This window comes from Pseudochaenichthys georgianus, chromosome 20 (assembly GCF_902827115.2).
Source record: "Pseudochaenichthys georgianus chromosome 20, fPseGeo1.2, whole genome shotgun sequence".
Classification (NCBI taxonomy): Eukaryota; Metazoa; Chordata; class Actinopteri; order Perciformes; family Channichthyidae; genus Pseudochaenichthys; species Pseudochaenichthys georgianus.
Window position 1 is genome coordinate 20,126,127 of NC_047522.1, and position 16,097 is coordinate 20,142,223.

General features: G+C 45.2%; 1 protein-coding gene across 2 annotated transcripts in view; it reads left to right on the top strand.

Annotated features, from left to right (window-relative positions):
• Positions 1 to 697: 697 nt before the first annotated feature.
• LOC117465691 (cadherin-6-like) overlaps positions 698 to 16,097 on the top strand; it is a 55,508-nt gene continuing 40,108 nt past the window's right edge. The window contains exon 1 of one of the 2 annotated variants that reach the window (XM_034108658.1): positions 698 to 838. The gene's annotated coding sequence lies outside the window, so the exon portion shown is untranslated. Of the gene's footprint in view, positions 839 to 7,798; positions 7,818 to 16,097 lie in introns of those variants that run through there. The other variant, XM_034108659.2, reaches the window with a different exon arrangement.

Consider the following 16,097-nt stretch of genomic DNA (forward strand, 5'->3'; position numbering starts at 1 on the left):
CAATAATATAATATAGAAAGTAGTTGCAGTAGTATAAGTCATACAGTATCACAACAGGAGGAAGGAGAATATGTGGATGTCATGTTCATAGACTTGAAATACATACATCAGTTTGAAAAATATAATATTATGTGAGAATAACTAGAAAGTGTCTTGTGAATACATTATCATGAAACATGGACTAAAACACATGCTACTTTCCCCTGGCATGATGTTGCCGGTGCATTTATGGTTTTACTTCAAACACAGCCTCCCAAATGTAATTAGCCATTGTCCACGATCCACGGCTTCCAGGGTTTTAACGGAAGCAGGGAGTCTAACTGCAGCCTCATGAAATAGCATGTATTGATTGATTCAAACCCACACTCAACCTCTGACACTGCAACTATTAATCAGGGATTATGCAAATGTAAAGAAAGCGGATGCACACAAACACTTGACTCGTATTATTAAACTTGAACATCGCACGGCAGTTGAAACGCAGCCCCACTGGAACACTAATCCCATTCTTCTTCTATCTTCCTTTTGTTTTTGTCGGTCGTGTGATTTTTTTGTTCTCCTCCTCTCCTTATTTTCCTCCCCTTCTCTCTTTTTTTTCTTCTTCCTGCGCCGTGTTCTGCTGGGGACTGGTGAATGGCAGCCAATGGGAGAGTTGAGTCCCCTCAGCCTTTCAGCCTCCCTGACATCCACAGCGAGAAGTGATGCAGCGCGACTGAGACGCGCAGTTGAGGTGGAACAACGGGCAACACAAGCTGCAGTGAACGGATACACTTGGCTCCGACGCGCGCATTCGCATCCCAGGGAAACAATTCCTTCTTAGAATAAACTTCATTATCAGGTGAGCGGGTCTTTGCTTACAACATCTGTGCAAAATGTCGCTTTCGTGACTTCTTCTGTAGCGTTTTTGAGTCGGGTTATTATAGGCTGCGAATGACCTATACGCGAAACAGCTCCTTTTAAGATCTCCCCTTGTGTTTATTCTAATGAAATCGCCAGTGGAGCAAAATCCATAATAGTAATTATTGGAATAGCTGCGGGCTTTGCATTTTAAATGAGTTCCAATCGGAAGTTGTATTAACCGAACTTAAAGCGGTGGTCAATGAATTGCAATAAACTTTTTACATGTTGTTAAATGGCTCTGTGCGTAATTCTCCTGCATGTATACCGAGGCGGAACGTGCCCCTCCGGTGCAGAGGCGGTGTGTTTGCCCCGCCGCGCAGAAGTGATGCGAGCATGTGGGCCTGGGCTCTCAACGCACCTTTGCCTTATTTTGTCACACATGAAACTTCATTTTGAAAAAAAATACGCTTCGATTTATCGGTGGGTGTTTTGTTGCCCCCCTCTCCTCCCTCCCCCCCCCCCCTCTCCTCCGATGATCTTGCTGCAGCCAGTAGCAAATCCACGAGATGCCAATCGATGCAGGTGGGACAGCAGGCTCTGATAAAGGCGGATGCCTGTCTATCTGTGGTTGCCTGCATGCCTTTTATTCTGCTTTCTGATCGACTGAAAGGCCTTGATTCTTTTTTGTATGGATGTGAGGGGAACACTCCTGGAGTTTACTCAAGTTTTCTCAAAACAACATGTCCTCTAGCTTATTGACGATATCAGTGACGTGGCTGTGAATATTTAATGGGATTGCTGAATAATGCAGGCAAGGCTATAAAAGCATTAACTGGCCTTCTTTACTCAAACGTTACAGGTATTGACAGAGGAGGATAAAGAGGTGTGGTGGATCTAACAGGACTTATGCAAGCCTGAAAATTGAATTTAGTGCTCGTGAAAAAGTTGTGTCCTTCCTGTTGCCTGCAGATTGCTCCATGGTTGTTATTGCGCTTGCTCAATGTAAGCCTGAGGTAATATGCCTGAAGGCGGCCAAGAAGTTGTTTGGGGGTGTTTTCAAGCTATCTGGGGAATCTTCCGCAATAATCACTGCTCTGCTCACATACTTTTTGAATAACAAACAAGAGAGAGATTCATGCTGGCTGTGCAAAGGAAACTACATTTGTGAAGAGTAGCCTATAGGTTAACTACGTTGCATTGTCTTCTTTTCTTTTTCTATTGGAACAACTTTCCGCTTGTTTTTTTAGAAAGCAGAGAGCAGAGATTGTCTGAACCAGAACAGGTTTTGTGGTCCAGGTTGTTCACACGCTGGTTTGAAGTTCAGAGATGAAAGGGACAGAGTAGAATCTGTGGCTGATCAAAGTCATACAGAAAACACGGCAGGTACTGAATATTTAAAGGCTCTGCAAATACAGTTCCTGTGTGTGTGTGTGTGTGTGTGTGTGTGTGTGTGTGTGTGTGTGTGTGTGTGTGTGTGTGTGTGTGTGTGTGTGGTGTGTGTGTGTGTGTGTGTGTGTGTGTGTGTGTGTGTGTGTGTGTGTGTGTGTGTGTGTGTGTGTGTGTGTGTTGTGTGTGTGTGGGGGGGGGGGGAGGCAAACAGTAGCCTACAGCAGTGTACTGTATATATGCTTATGGGTCAGAGATGGGTCACTTGGTTTGAAGACATTCAAAGTGCGGAACGGACATGACAGGCAGGGGAATAGACACATAAGAGCCATCTGCATTTCTTAAACCCAAGATAACAAGAGCCACTCCCTCATATTTCATCTTTCCCCAAAAATAGCTCCCCCCCCCCCCCCCCGGTCATGTGCAGCAGCTTAGGGGATACTCCAGAAAAGCTTCAATCTGCCCTGTCTGTGACGTCACGGGATGGCGGGTTTACCCGAAGGCCAGACCACGATGACCGGTGATCCGAGTTGATTACATTATTTGTGCTCCAGATGGGCGACATCATTCTGATGTGTCCTGCTCATAATATTGAGTGTTTCTGGTCCTCTCTTCTGCAGCATCTGGAGCTAATCAATTCATATTCCAGTATACTGCTGGAGCAAACTCTGATCCCCTTGGGGATGCCTACATGCAGCACTTCTCCTCCTCTGTGTGTGTGTGTGTGCTTGGTTACTTGTGGACATTTGTTGAGCCCATATGCACCGCGAGTGGCTCCTAATATGTGTGTGTTGCACTTACACATGTTTGAAGTCTGTTGCAGAGAGCACCCCTGGGCATTGTAGTTCACTAGATGCACCTTGTTGTATGATGTGATAATAAATCATGACGTTGTTTGTACTGCGAGTGCTAAGGATTCCTCCTAAGATTTTTCCTGTGCCAAGTATTTATCTGGAGTTGCCAGCCAACAGGGCTTCTCTTCTTTCCTTTTTCTTTTCCTTTCTGTCTCTAGAACAATAGCTCTGCTGTATAGGACAGACTTTGCCTGGCCAGTTTGTGAAGAATGACCATTTTGACTTTTTCCCTCACAGAGACATTGCGTCTATTTCTCGCTGTGTCTTGTGACCATCAGAGCAAATCTCCTGCAGGCACAAAGGCAACTTAATAACTGCTCCTTGTAATGAGACAGATTCCCTTCAGAGACGCCTATTTACAGAGCAGTCACAACCGCAAATTCAAAGAAACCTAAAAGACGTATTTCTCACCCACCAAACCACAGAGGCAGAGACTGTGACGTCTGTTTTTACTTAAATAAACTCTTTGCAGGAGCCGGTGTCACCTTCTCCTGAAGGTCGACCTTAGTCTCAAATTGAATTTGCTACGACAAAAAAAGACGCTAGAATTAGACGGGATACGGTTAAGCCACAGCGAGGATGTTTCTCGACAGGGATTTGAGAGTTGGACGGAGGCCTGGAGAGTAGAACGTCGCTGTATGTCTGCCTAAATCCCAGAAAAGGCCTGTTTTTCTCACTGTGCTGAGAAGATAAATACACATGGATCAGACCATTTGCACCTCACTTAACAATGGGTAATTATCTCTTCATGCTTTGTGCAGGAGAACACAAATTACACAGAGATATACTCATAAATCTATTTTGAAAGTGGTAGGACTGGGATATGGTGTGTGTGCGGTTGCAACCCGGTATCACGGCAAAACGTGAACATGTGACGATTTACCATGCTGGGAGACGTGAATATATCACGTTTTGTCCCTTCAAAAACGTGACAGTTACACGGTATTGTTAACCCATGTTAACCAGTGGAGAAATACCCGTGTTCATGGTGTTCACTTACTACAACGTAACGTACAGTAATTCCACAACCACATAAATGGATTAACATCGATTTAGCTGGGGCAACACAAATAAATAAATGAATGAATCTACTGGTTTCATAATTTGAACCAAAAGTGGTGCATTTTGCACTATTTTTTATGTATCTTTATTTATTTTCTTATTATGTCCTATTTATATTATGTTGCACTGTTGGAGGAGCTCGGGATCTAACATTTGAAATGCCAACATTACACTGTAGCTAGCATCTGATAACAAAAACCCTTGACCCTTGAACCTTGAACCTTAGTGGTGTTTATTTTTCACAGAGTTCAGTTGCTAAGCGATCACACAACGTCACGTCCGGTCAGAGGTCGCGTTAACCGAATATTTTCCATCTATGACGGATTTTTTTTAACAATGACGGACAAATCTGAAAGCAGTCCGTCATTTTGACAGATTAGAACAAACTCGGAACAGCGCCAAAGTTTCCCCGCAGCGAGGCTCCGGTGTTATGCCGTGTTATGCATGACCTCCAAAAAGTAAATTATACCGTTTCCAAACCTAAAGTTCTGTGCCGTACAAATCATTGAAATGTCTGTGAGTTTTGGCTTTACGCTGTGCACGCTCCCGCGAGGTGCAGCAGCCATGCATAACACGGCGCATGTGAACTGTCCCCCCCGTTAACAGTTCACGAGCATGCTTCCCCCCCGCCCTCGTCAGAGTTGTGTAAAGGCCGACGGGTAATTATGGATTTTGACGGAAGTTTTACGATCCTGTCCGTCAAAATGACGGGCAGCGAAAAAGTCTAGCGCAACCTCTGCGTCCGGTATTTCCGCAACAACACAAATGGATTAACATCGTAGCCTTTGTTTCTGCTAAAAGAGGTGTCGACCAGATAGGGCCACAAGAAAATTGAGTGTGACGATTAAAAAATAAATTAAAAACATCTCATGTTGACAATAAAAACCGACCAATAGGCACGGTAGACCATTTGCTTGGCACTTCCGGGTATTTCTCCATGTTAACAATACCGTATAACTGTCACGTTTGAAGGGGATTAACATCGATGTAATACATGAATGTAGCCTTTGTTTCTGCTGAAAGAGGTATCGACCAGCTAGAGCCACAAGAGAATCAGCGAAATCGAGTGCGAGGATTACAAAATAAATTAAAAACATCTAATTTTGACAATAAAAACTGACCAATAGGCGCGGTAGAGCCTTTGCTTGGCACTTCCGGGTATTTCTCCACTGGTTAACATGGGTTAACAATACCGTGTAACTGTCACGTTTTGAAGGGACAAAACCGTGACATATTCACGTCTCCCAGCATGGTAAATCGTCACATGTTCACGTCTTGCCGTGATACCGGTTTGGTGTGGTGGGAATGTATAGATGAAGCTGATAGTATACTCAAAGAGTGGCTGTTAAGAGAAGAGTCCGGCTTCATACAGTATGGCACACTAGGATGGATGTGACTATGAAATCACTTGGATTCATGTCTTTGGGGTGGGAGACGGAGTAAATTGGTGCCAATGTTGAATAATGCAGTGTGCCAACAGCTTTTTTTTCTCCCTCTTCCCCCTCAAACTGAGGCTTGGCTCCACAGCTTTTCTAATTATGAAGTGGCTGAGAGATAGCTTCACAACTCCGATACTGTAGTGATGGTGAGGGGAAGCTGGCCGAATAGCAATCTAACTGAATTACCAACAAAGCCTGACAGACTTGTGGAGTTTAGTGAACACATTTGCAAAAAGTAACATCCCTACCTATTCTGTCGCAGAAATGTAGACACACACATACTGTAGGATAACATACACATTTTGAATTAAGCACACAGGCACAAATGCAAGCAAACACACACAGTAGAAAGAGGCAAGGTGTACAGTTCTCCGCACGCTTCTCAGCACAATTTAACAAGATATATTAGTCACCCAGGAGGCAGCAGAAAGCCAGGCGTCCTCAGTGTACAGCAGACTGTCTGACAGTGGGAGATAGTGATTTACAACAAAGCCCTGCAGACCATGGCACAATTTCAGAGTTTCTGAAATGGCACTGGTAAAGTGGGGCCATGAAAGTATATACACTAGCTACGTCTCATTTCTTACGCCATTTGCCCCGGGAAGGGGAGGGTGCAGAGGGAAGGGGCAGATGACAAATGCGGTGTTGTAGCTACCACACAATGACGAGTTCAGCCTGGCAGTTGGATGCTGTTTTCGATGTGTCATCTACAATATGAGCAAAAACGAGAAGGAATCTACCTTCAAGGACGTTCCCTCTTTCTTAAATGCGAGGTGAAATCGATTTACTGACCCTGCGAGGGTACTGTTAAGGTTTGGATTGGATTTAGAATTAAATCTCTATATCCAATATGTGGGCGGTGGGAACAATAATCATATAATAGTGGAAATCACTGATCACTATCAAAATCTAATCAACTGGTCCTTGGCTGGCGGGTGATCTCCCTGCATCAAATTTCATGGACATTTGTTCATGAGCTTTGCAGACAGCCTGCTGATTTACAGATTAACTAACAGAGGTGACAATGCAACTTCCTTAACAGGGCTACAACATGTACCACCTATGCAACATGAGTAATGCACTTTACCAGAAATTCTATTTATTGTAAGAGACAATTTTCTAATCTACGGAAGAGGATTAGGGCCACATAAAAAAAAAATTTGGGAGGATTTGAAAAAGAAAATTTGTTTTCTTGTTTTGAGAAAAAAGTCAGAATTCTGAAGGAAAAAAAACGTTTTTTTCAAATTCTCCCAAAAAAGAAATCATGTGTCCCTAATCCTCTTCCGTACTAATCATGCCTTGAGAGTGGGGGAGTCTCTAAAATAATGACATTTATATAACTATTGATCTACACAAACTTGAAAGATATGAATTTGATTAATTAATTAATACTATCATCAAAAATGAGCTTTTTCTATTCTTTTTGATTGTGGTATTCTGTCCAAATTTCCTCCTCCCATCCTGAATATATTTACACTTTTTCCTTTAGAAGATACAAGTTATTCTTCTTCAACTTTTCTGGCAATACATATGTTTTGGAAAGGGATACAATAGTGTCCTTTATGACTTGTGTGTGTTTCAGTCATGGTTTGAGGTAGCTAGTGCAGGAGGAAGAGTGTGAGTGAGTGCTGCAGACAGATCATGTCCGCAGGTCTCTAGTTGGATCCCTGTCTTTGCAAAGCCCACAGGCTTAACTCGGGCTGCAGTAAGTGGACTGAGGAACGCTAAACACTGTCTGGGGGAAGGCTGCTGAACATGACAGCCAGTTAATAAGTGTATGGAAGACGAGCAAGTGCATGAAGGATTGGAGGGGGTGGATGGACAGGGGCAGCATTGTCTGTCTGACTTTTGAGACTTTGGTGAAAGCAAAGGGAATGAGAGAGGAAGATTGGTCAGGAAAGGAGGATAATATTGACTGTCGGATGACGAGAGGGTAATAGGGGATCAGAGAGTCCAGCCACAGGACAATGAGCATTAGCGCCTGACTGGAATACAATGAACACAGTGGAGAAAGGGATGGGTTTTTGACAACAGAAGGGAGAGTTAAAAAAAAATGTGTAATGTTTGTTCCAACTAGAGAGGTGTGGCGAACGAAGGCGATAATGATGCTTACTTTACCCCCGCAGTGAGAGCTGTCAGCTCCAGGCGACACAGGCTGGTGGGACACGGCCTCGATGCCACTCGGTGTGTTAACCCCCCTGACATCACCGACAGTACAGTATGTGATAGATTGCAGGTGTGTAATTACATGTGTGTGTGTGTTTTTGCAAGTGTGAGCGCCGGGCGGGGCTGTTTGTGGTCCTTGGAGCGTGCGTGTGCATATTGAGGCGCGTCTTTGTGTGACTTTTAGTGTGTCAATTTGTGTTGGCAGCGGTGAAAGCAGAGAGATGTGATTTCCCCCTCTAACAGCCTCCAGGAGTAATGATCCAGGTTATTGCAGATGACGTGTAACACCTCAACCCAGCGGGCATTGGCGCTGCAAAAACCTGTCCTTATAGGTTAGACTTCAGGGAGACGGTTGTCTTGGTGGCAGCGTTGTGCGCACAATTCCTCCGTCTCCCAAACCTGTCACCTTCAGACGGGCCCCTCCTTATGTGGATAATGGTCTCCTGTCTATGCCGTGAATGATATCTGGACTCCATTGTGTACCCGTTTCCTCAGCTGTGCTATTGTCCTGCAGAATGCCTTTGTGAGCTTTTCTTTTTCTTTCATTTGGTGCAGGTACAATGTGCAAGCTGTATTCTAAGGTGCTGTAAATGAACAGACAAACACATCCGCAAAAGGTCCTATTTGCTTTCAATCCCCAGAGGGAAAAAGAGATGTTTCTGCCATCGTTCTGCTACTTTTCAAAACATTAGGATGGTTCCCTGTGAACGAGGGGAATAGAAAGACCTCCCGCACAAACTACCTGCCGAATCAAAGCGTGCGTAGCATTCTGGGACTGTATATTCCTCAGGGAAGGACACACTACAAGCTTTCTGCAGCAACACGGGACACCGAGTAATAACGGCGCGGTATTGTTTTGGGCAGGGCATCGCTCAGACAGTAGGGGAAACCTGTCCTCTTTGAGAAAAGGTCATTCTTTGAGAACCCCAGCAGCTGAACACTGTGCTTTGACATGAATAACTGACAAACGCATGTGTATGGGTCTCGCAGGCCTCCAATTACTGTTTCATGCCGCTGTCCATCAAAGACAAATGGGACAGGACCTGCCATAGGACCTTCAAGTTTCCAAAACAGGCAGCCTCAGAGTCCACCCTGTGCAGGAGGAGCTGCAAGCACTCTGCAATAATTGAGTTTGATCTAATGAAGGTAATGCCAAACTTGGGTTATTGTTTGCCTGAGGACAATGCGAGACAGTTGAATTCATTGCTTGGAAAGATGCCTCTGGAATTTCTTTGAAATGTAAAAATTGCATTAAACATTCCATTTGTATTAATTATGTTGTGCCTCTTATTAACATTGGCATGCTTAGCAGCAGCAGCAGCGGTGCTGCCGGTAGAACGGGGCTTAGAGCAGCGCTCCAAGCAATAATATTAGAGGCAACCATCCATGCCTGAGGCACACTAACACTGCCTGTGATATCACTGAAGAAGTGACTATAGCTTTATTCTGAAGCATTGTGTCTAGACCTTTGGTCCTACGAGACATCAGTCACTCAAAGTACTCACCACTAGATTCAATTAATCAAAGCTTTCATTCAATCTGATGGTCGTGCCTCCCAGCTCTAAGCCTTTGAGTGGGTTTTAAGAGAGATGGAGTCTACTGGTGTACGGCCCGGTGTGGATTTAATGACTCTCCAGAGGTCATAGGTTAGGCTCGCAGAGGTAGTTGGAGTGGTAACTTGGGTCTAGAATGAAACACAAACACAAATATATAAGCTTGCACCGCTGAATATGGGAAAATGTGCCACGAAGTAGACCTGCACATTCAGCTACTCACCATCCGCTTCCACCAGAAACACAGGGGGAATCCTAGATGTGTGTCCATGTGTGCGCACGGACACCCACAGAATACAATGTCAGAAGCCGACCTACAGTAGCAGGAGCAGACAGTTGTGAAATGCGGTGTGGATCCTCCTCAGTCTCATAAATAATGGACATTGGTGAAGCATCTGTCAACTTTTCTGTCAACCCTGTTCCAGATGGGAGTCAGACAGGCCAGGTCAGAGCAGCGTGTTACATACACATAACAAACCTCCATCCAGTGTGTCTTATGCACCCGCACCATGTTTACATCAGCAACCTGACACCCGCACTCACCTCCGAGCCTCTGCTGATGTATTAGGTCCTGCACCCATCCTCCTCGACCATTTCTTCTTGGACCTGCTCTCCACTCACACACAGAATGTAATCATCGCGAGCAAAAGTGCAAGCATGCTCTGAAGACCTCCCCTTGGTTCCATAAATAAAAGAGTAAATAAATACATTTCTATCTAAAATACACACATCTCTCAGAGTAAGCCCATCAGTAGCACCTCATCGCAGGGTGGTGGGGAAGTGATAAACACACACCTCCACTGCCTTCAGTGTTTGTTGACTTAAATATGGCACCGCTCGCTTCACACTACACACTTGCTGTGAGTTCCTCTCCCAAAGTAGCCGCGGACATCTGGCTCAGAGAATTGTGGATGTGGTGACAACAGTCACCAGGACAGGGACAGTGAGCAAGCAAACGAGCGAAACCTGGGGTGTGTGCACTGGAACACATTTCAACAGTGGCTCTGTCGTGCTTCCCTTCCCTTCTGGCAGCTGGGTGGTAGGAGGGGTGGATGGGGCGCTGCCGGGTGGCGGTTACTGTACTGCTGCTTTATGGACTAAAGCACTGTCTTCCCGGCCTTGTCGTAATAGAGGATTCAGCTCATAAAGCAGCATCATGATTTGCAATAAGAAGAGTTAGGGGAGAGTAATGAAGGTGTAAATCAACCGAGCCATTCTTTTTTTTCCTTCTTCTTCTTTTAATCTGACTTTGGCAGTATCTCTCCCGCACTCTTTTTTTGTTGTTGTTCCGTCTGCTCCCTCCAACCCGGCTTCACCCCCCCCCCCCCCCCTTTTCTCTCTCCCTTTGCAGTATGAAAAGCCTGGCACTCTGTAATAAAGCAGAGTGAGCAGCAGTATTAGTAAACAGTCTCGGCAATCATTCAGCCATGTCCAACTCCTTTATTTTAGTGTGTGTGTGTGCGGGGTGTTTTTATACCCCCGTGTGGTATTAAGGGCTGTGGGCGCGGGGGCTAATGAATGAGGAGGAATGAGGAGTATTTCATTCTAGCCTGGGAGAGGGAGAGGCAGGGAGTGTTTGTTGGGGCTCCTCATAAGAACGCCTTTGTTTTCATTTTTTCACAGAGGTTCTGGACAAAAAGCCTTCTTCTTCTTGTCAATGGCAGCGTTGGGAATGTAAATGCAAATGTGTTGCACACAAGCTTTGCAAAGAGGAATAGGACCACACAGCCACCAGCAGGTCACCGTGGCTTGCCTCTCTCACTGGCCTTCCCTTAAATAAAGTCGTCATCAGATTATTGAAACGGAGTCATGAGTTGGTTTGGAAAGCAGTCATCAAAAGAGAGGGTCCAATACCCCTGAGTTAAAATGCCCGGCTTGGAATCATGTTAAAATGTCCATTCCTCGTTCCAAATCGATCGTATGGGTCCCTGCTCTCCAATATCCATGGTCACCTTTGCTATAAAGTAGGGTATTACTTATTTATTGCAGTGGGGTTTCATTCTGTGACCACTGAGGAGAGGACGGGAAATAAATGTATCTCGTGACCTCAAACACAAAGAAATGATGGCGGAGTATAATGAAAGAAGTGGCCTGAATGTTCAATACATATCAGTTCATGAGCGAGAAGAAGTCCGCCCATGACATTGGGTTGAATTATTTTCCTCGTCTGTCTTTTTAACTCCTGGTGCCCAGCGTGGTCACGTTCATGCAGTATTGATTGTTTATCTGCAATGCTGTTGGGGGAGGAAAATGGGGGAGACAACGGTTTAGGGATAGAGGGGAAGGTGTCACGGGTGGAGATAGCAATATACCCTCTTTTGACTGCTGGTTTTGAATCTGGGGGTAAAACGAGGTGCCTGAACATATCCTATCTGGCAATAGTCCAAGTGTGAAATGGGAAATAGAAACTGGGGTGAAAACGTCAGTGCAATGTGGCCGCTGCTCGATAAGGCTGTCTCCTGTCTCCGAATAATTCAATCTCCTGCTCCGACCATTCTGGTAACTTGCTGGTGCCAACGTCGCCGTCCACCCACTCTCTGCCCCTGGGCCCGGAGCCCATATGGCCGGCTACAATGTCTCTCCGTGACCTATGGCCGGGGCCTGTTGTTCAGCCAACCCCCCCGAGGAGCTTGGTAATTACAAATAAGCTGGAAGTCACACCAGCCACGAGAAAAGGTGAGTGTGATTAAGGATGTGTGTTCAGCAAAGTTCAAGGGGTGCTCCAGTGGCATGCCAGCATATTGAATCGTGCGTCTCGGCAGGGCTCGGGAATCAAATGCTAACTTGGATCAATCAGGCTTCTTTGTTCATTAGAGTTCCCCGGAGTGGCAATAAAAAAAAAGCAACCCATCACAGCGCTCATTCCAATGATGAGGCCGACGTCCCTCAGGGGGAACTAGCCGAGGTAAATAAACATGAGTCACAGTTAAGGTCGGAGGAGATCATGGCCGTCTGTTGTTCATCTCAGAGGACGCCTGAATCTGTTTTTGACGTGATCGGATTGAGAATTGTGCCCTCTTTTAAGCAGCAATACTGCAGGGGTTCATTCAAAATGCACGGCAACAAATGAAAAGCCAGCAAACATCCCCTTTTCATTTCTTGAGGAGCATTGCTAACCAAATATGTATTTATACAAGGCATTCAAATTCAGATGCCATCACAAATTGTGTGGCTTATTATTAAATCATATTCATACAATTACTTTCATTTGTTTTTATCCCCAGGCTGGGCTGAAGTCCTGCCTGTGACAAATGGCTTTCTTAACACTCGAATGCCTCAGTGGTTTTGGTTGGGTGCAGTTTGAGAGAATTGTGTCCAATTTAAGAACAGTCAAAAGCCATAGTATCAGTGAGCGTCATAGCTTATAGAGTGTGTGTGAAGCCTCTGGTATTAATAATGTAAAAACGGTCGCTGTGTTGTTTTATGGTGGAATGGTCATTACTCTTAGTCGAGGTGGAGACACATTTCGTCTGTGCAGCCTTTTATTAGGGCCATACTTTAGGTGTGTGATGTCTTTGTTTTAGCTCCATGTATTATTTAGTGTTGGTTTGACAATTATGTTTGTAGCTGTCTTGTTACTGACCCGCTGTTACAGTCGATATATGCTTGAATGGAAATGTTTCTCCACGTCGCTCCCTCTCAAGTAATTGTCACAACGGGGAGACTGAGACAAACGTGGGAACACAACTCCTCCACCGATTTTCAATTCACTGCGCCAAGTTTGACCTTGCCCAATCAATGCATCTGCTTCCAGAGACGCACTATTCGTTTAAAAACAACAGCTGTGACGTGATCTAATATCATGGTAAGCCAGTATTACAAAGGCACGTTTTTCATCAAGAATAATAGCTTTTAATGATTTAATTGAATGTGAATATGATTTGGCCTTTTGTGTTCAAGGCTAAATGTAAAGAAGCTGACACGTGTGCTTCACTGCACATGGCACACACACAAACACTTGGGAGGCAAACATTGATTTGCATAGAGACGGAGGCTCCCATAACCACCAGTGTGTTACCACAAAGGCCTCAGTGGGGAAAGCAGGAAGCCGCCAGTCCCTCCACTGAGACTCCCCCCATCCTCCCTTCCCTCCCTCTCTCATTGTCAACCCCTCAGAAGAAAGCCGTGTAAGACCACACGGCCGCTGGTGACAAAACATGTGCTCTGGTGAAACACAGGCAAACAACCGAGGATGTCTCATCTGCTAACGTGTCACCGGATGAATGCCATTAAGCTATTATTTCTTTGCTCTTTATGTGCGAGGACGTCTCGTGCCCATTTGTTCTGCTGTCGAGCGAGGATGACCACATCTGTTTTCTACCGGCGCACTCGGCGTTATTAATCTTCGCAAAAGGACATTTAGCAAAATCAAACCTCCATTTATTAGCCCCCAGCGCGGGATTGGAGAACTGGCGAGGGGAGATAATGACTTTAAGCTCCCATTTAGTCAATTCATTCGGAGGAGTGGAATCCGAAACGGCACGCTAAAAAGTGAGAGTCTGTTGTTTATGATGACACAGTTCAGAGCCATTTTTCAGGGCTGAACGTTATTATTTGGCACTAGAGTTAGAACAAAATGATGCTTCCCTAATATACTAAGAGAATCTGGAGTGACTTCACAGAAGAGGGACCCTTTAAAATAATCTGCTGAGGGGATCCTCTTCAACTGCCGCCTCGCTCGGTGGTAAACACAGACATGAACACTGGTGCGAGTTCATAGAATCCCATCTTTGGGAGAAAGAGAAAGGGGGTGAGCTGAAAAACAGAGCTCTGTTTGGAGAGCTGGCAACCCACAATTTAGTCCCGACTGTGGAGACGTAAAATCAAGTGCACTAGAGGAAGGGTTACTTCAGGAGCCCTCGCTGGGTTCTAAACTGGGCCACTCAGACAACGATTGTGAGAGCCTCGGACTGAGTGATGCAGGCTCTGCTGAAGGATGGCACGGTGGAAATAACTAGAAAGCAGGGAAAATAGGGGGCTCTCATTGACTTGGCCCAGATTGTATGATTTATATGGGTTATTTGGTATGCATTTGGGCAGCCAGGCAAGGTAATGTGTTTGCAGTGAGCTCTGGAGCGGTGCAGCGGGACGAATGTTGTGGGCACACCCCCGCATCTGACAGGGATAGTTGGAGCTAATTTGTTTGGATTCAGTCAAAGGCAATGTCGCACATACCTGCATGTCATGTATGATCAGGACATTGAAGACCATCATTTTAGGGTTATGTACCAAAGCCTTATTTGTCCTTGTTGTTAATGTGTCAATTTTCCCTAAGTAATGTGCAGATTAATATTTGAAAATGTCCTTTTTGTTTAGAATAAATTGAAATGTTGGCAACACATCGAGAAAGCTAATGTGCTATTTAGAAGCAGAAAGGGGGACTTACAGAACCGTTAACTACATCTCGGTGCTATTCCAGTGTTGTAGGTTGAATCCTAATTTGGACTAGAGGACTCTGGTGTTTTGCAGTGCAGTGAGCAATTCGCTTCAGCTTTGCATTCCAATTTGACTGGGGATTTTCAGCTGTTTATTTGCATGCATTTTATGATGATGATTTTGCCCTCCTCAATCCGTAGATGTTTTTTATCTTCCTTTGTGGTAATAGGCCCCATCTGTCTGAAATCTCCTTTTTAGTGATCAATTTCCGCGCCTTAATCTGTGAGGCGTGTGTCTGTGTATGTCACATTGGGGTGAAGTTATTTTCAAGACAATGCGGCAGTATGTCTAGACGCTGTTTCTCAGCTGAACAAAACATCAATATATATTGACAGAATTCTGTTTGGTCGCATCTGTATCCATGTTGCTGCAAAGACAAGGGACACACGGTTTGTTTGCCCACATTTGGAGAGCAAAAGTTCATCCAGCGACCCACTTTTTGGGAACTCTGTTGTGAACCACTAACCCACATGGGCAACCAGACAAATGGAGAGCCCCAGATTTGGGTCGAGCGGCGCATACTGTTTTGCACTTGGGATTTAGCTGTACATTTCTTGAGCGAACGGCATAACATGAGTTGTGAATGACACCTTCTCTGAGGCTGAGCTCTCCTCACAAACTGAGGCAAGGCGGAGAAAGGGAGTGAGGTAGGGGAGCAAATGAGGAAGACAACGAGAGTAGATATGGTGGAAAAACCTGCTGCTGACACCTCCACACATTAGCAGCCTTTAAGGGTCTCCTCTGTGGATTGTAACATGACAACGTTACCTGTGGCACCAGTGCCCAACCTTCCCCCCACCCATCTCCTTTCCCTATCTCTTCTCCGTTGCTCGTCCCCTTGGCTGACATTCTCTTCTCTCACTTTTAATTGCACCCCCGGGGCTCTTTCTGGGTTTCTGTGGAAGTCTTTGGCTCAACGGGCGCAATAGGGTGCTTTGCCGTGTCGCTCACATCTCTCGTTAGGGAAGAGAAAATAAAAACAGAAAGAGAAGAGGGGGGGGGGGGGGGTAGCAAGGGGGGAGAGGAGAGATGTAGGCCTACTCCGAGAGGTCACTCCCAAGTCTAGATTAGGCTAAAATAGCACCCAGGCCTATTGTGTAACAGCACATGTGCACTGGAAAGGCCATTAGCTGGCCAGATCCGATATGTATAGACAAATGCATTTGTGTGACTCTCTGCACCCCTGTCTCTATCTTCGTGGCCCTGTGTTCGATAAAACCAATAGATACATTTAATAGCTAATAGTCCTGATTCAAAATGTTATCCCAAGCAATTCTTTGAGCGTATAATCATGGGGCATTTGAATATTGGCAGCATACACATTCATCTTGCTTACCCAGGAACCAAGCACAATGCAGTAT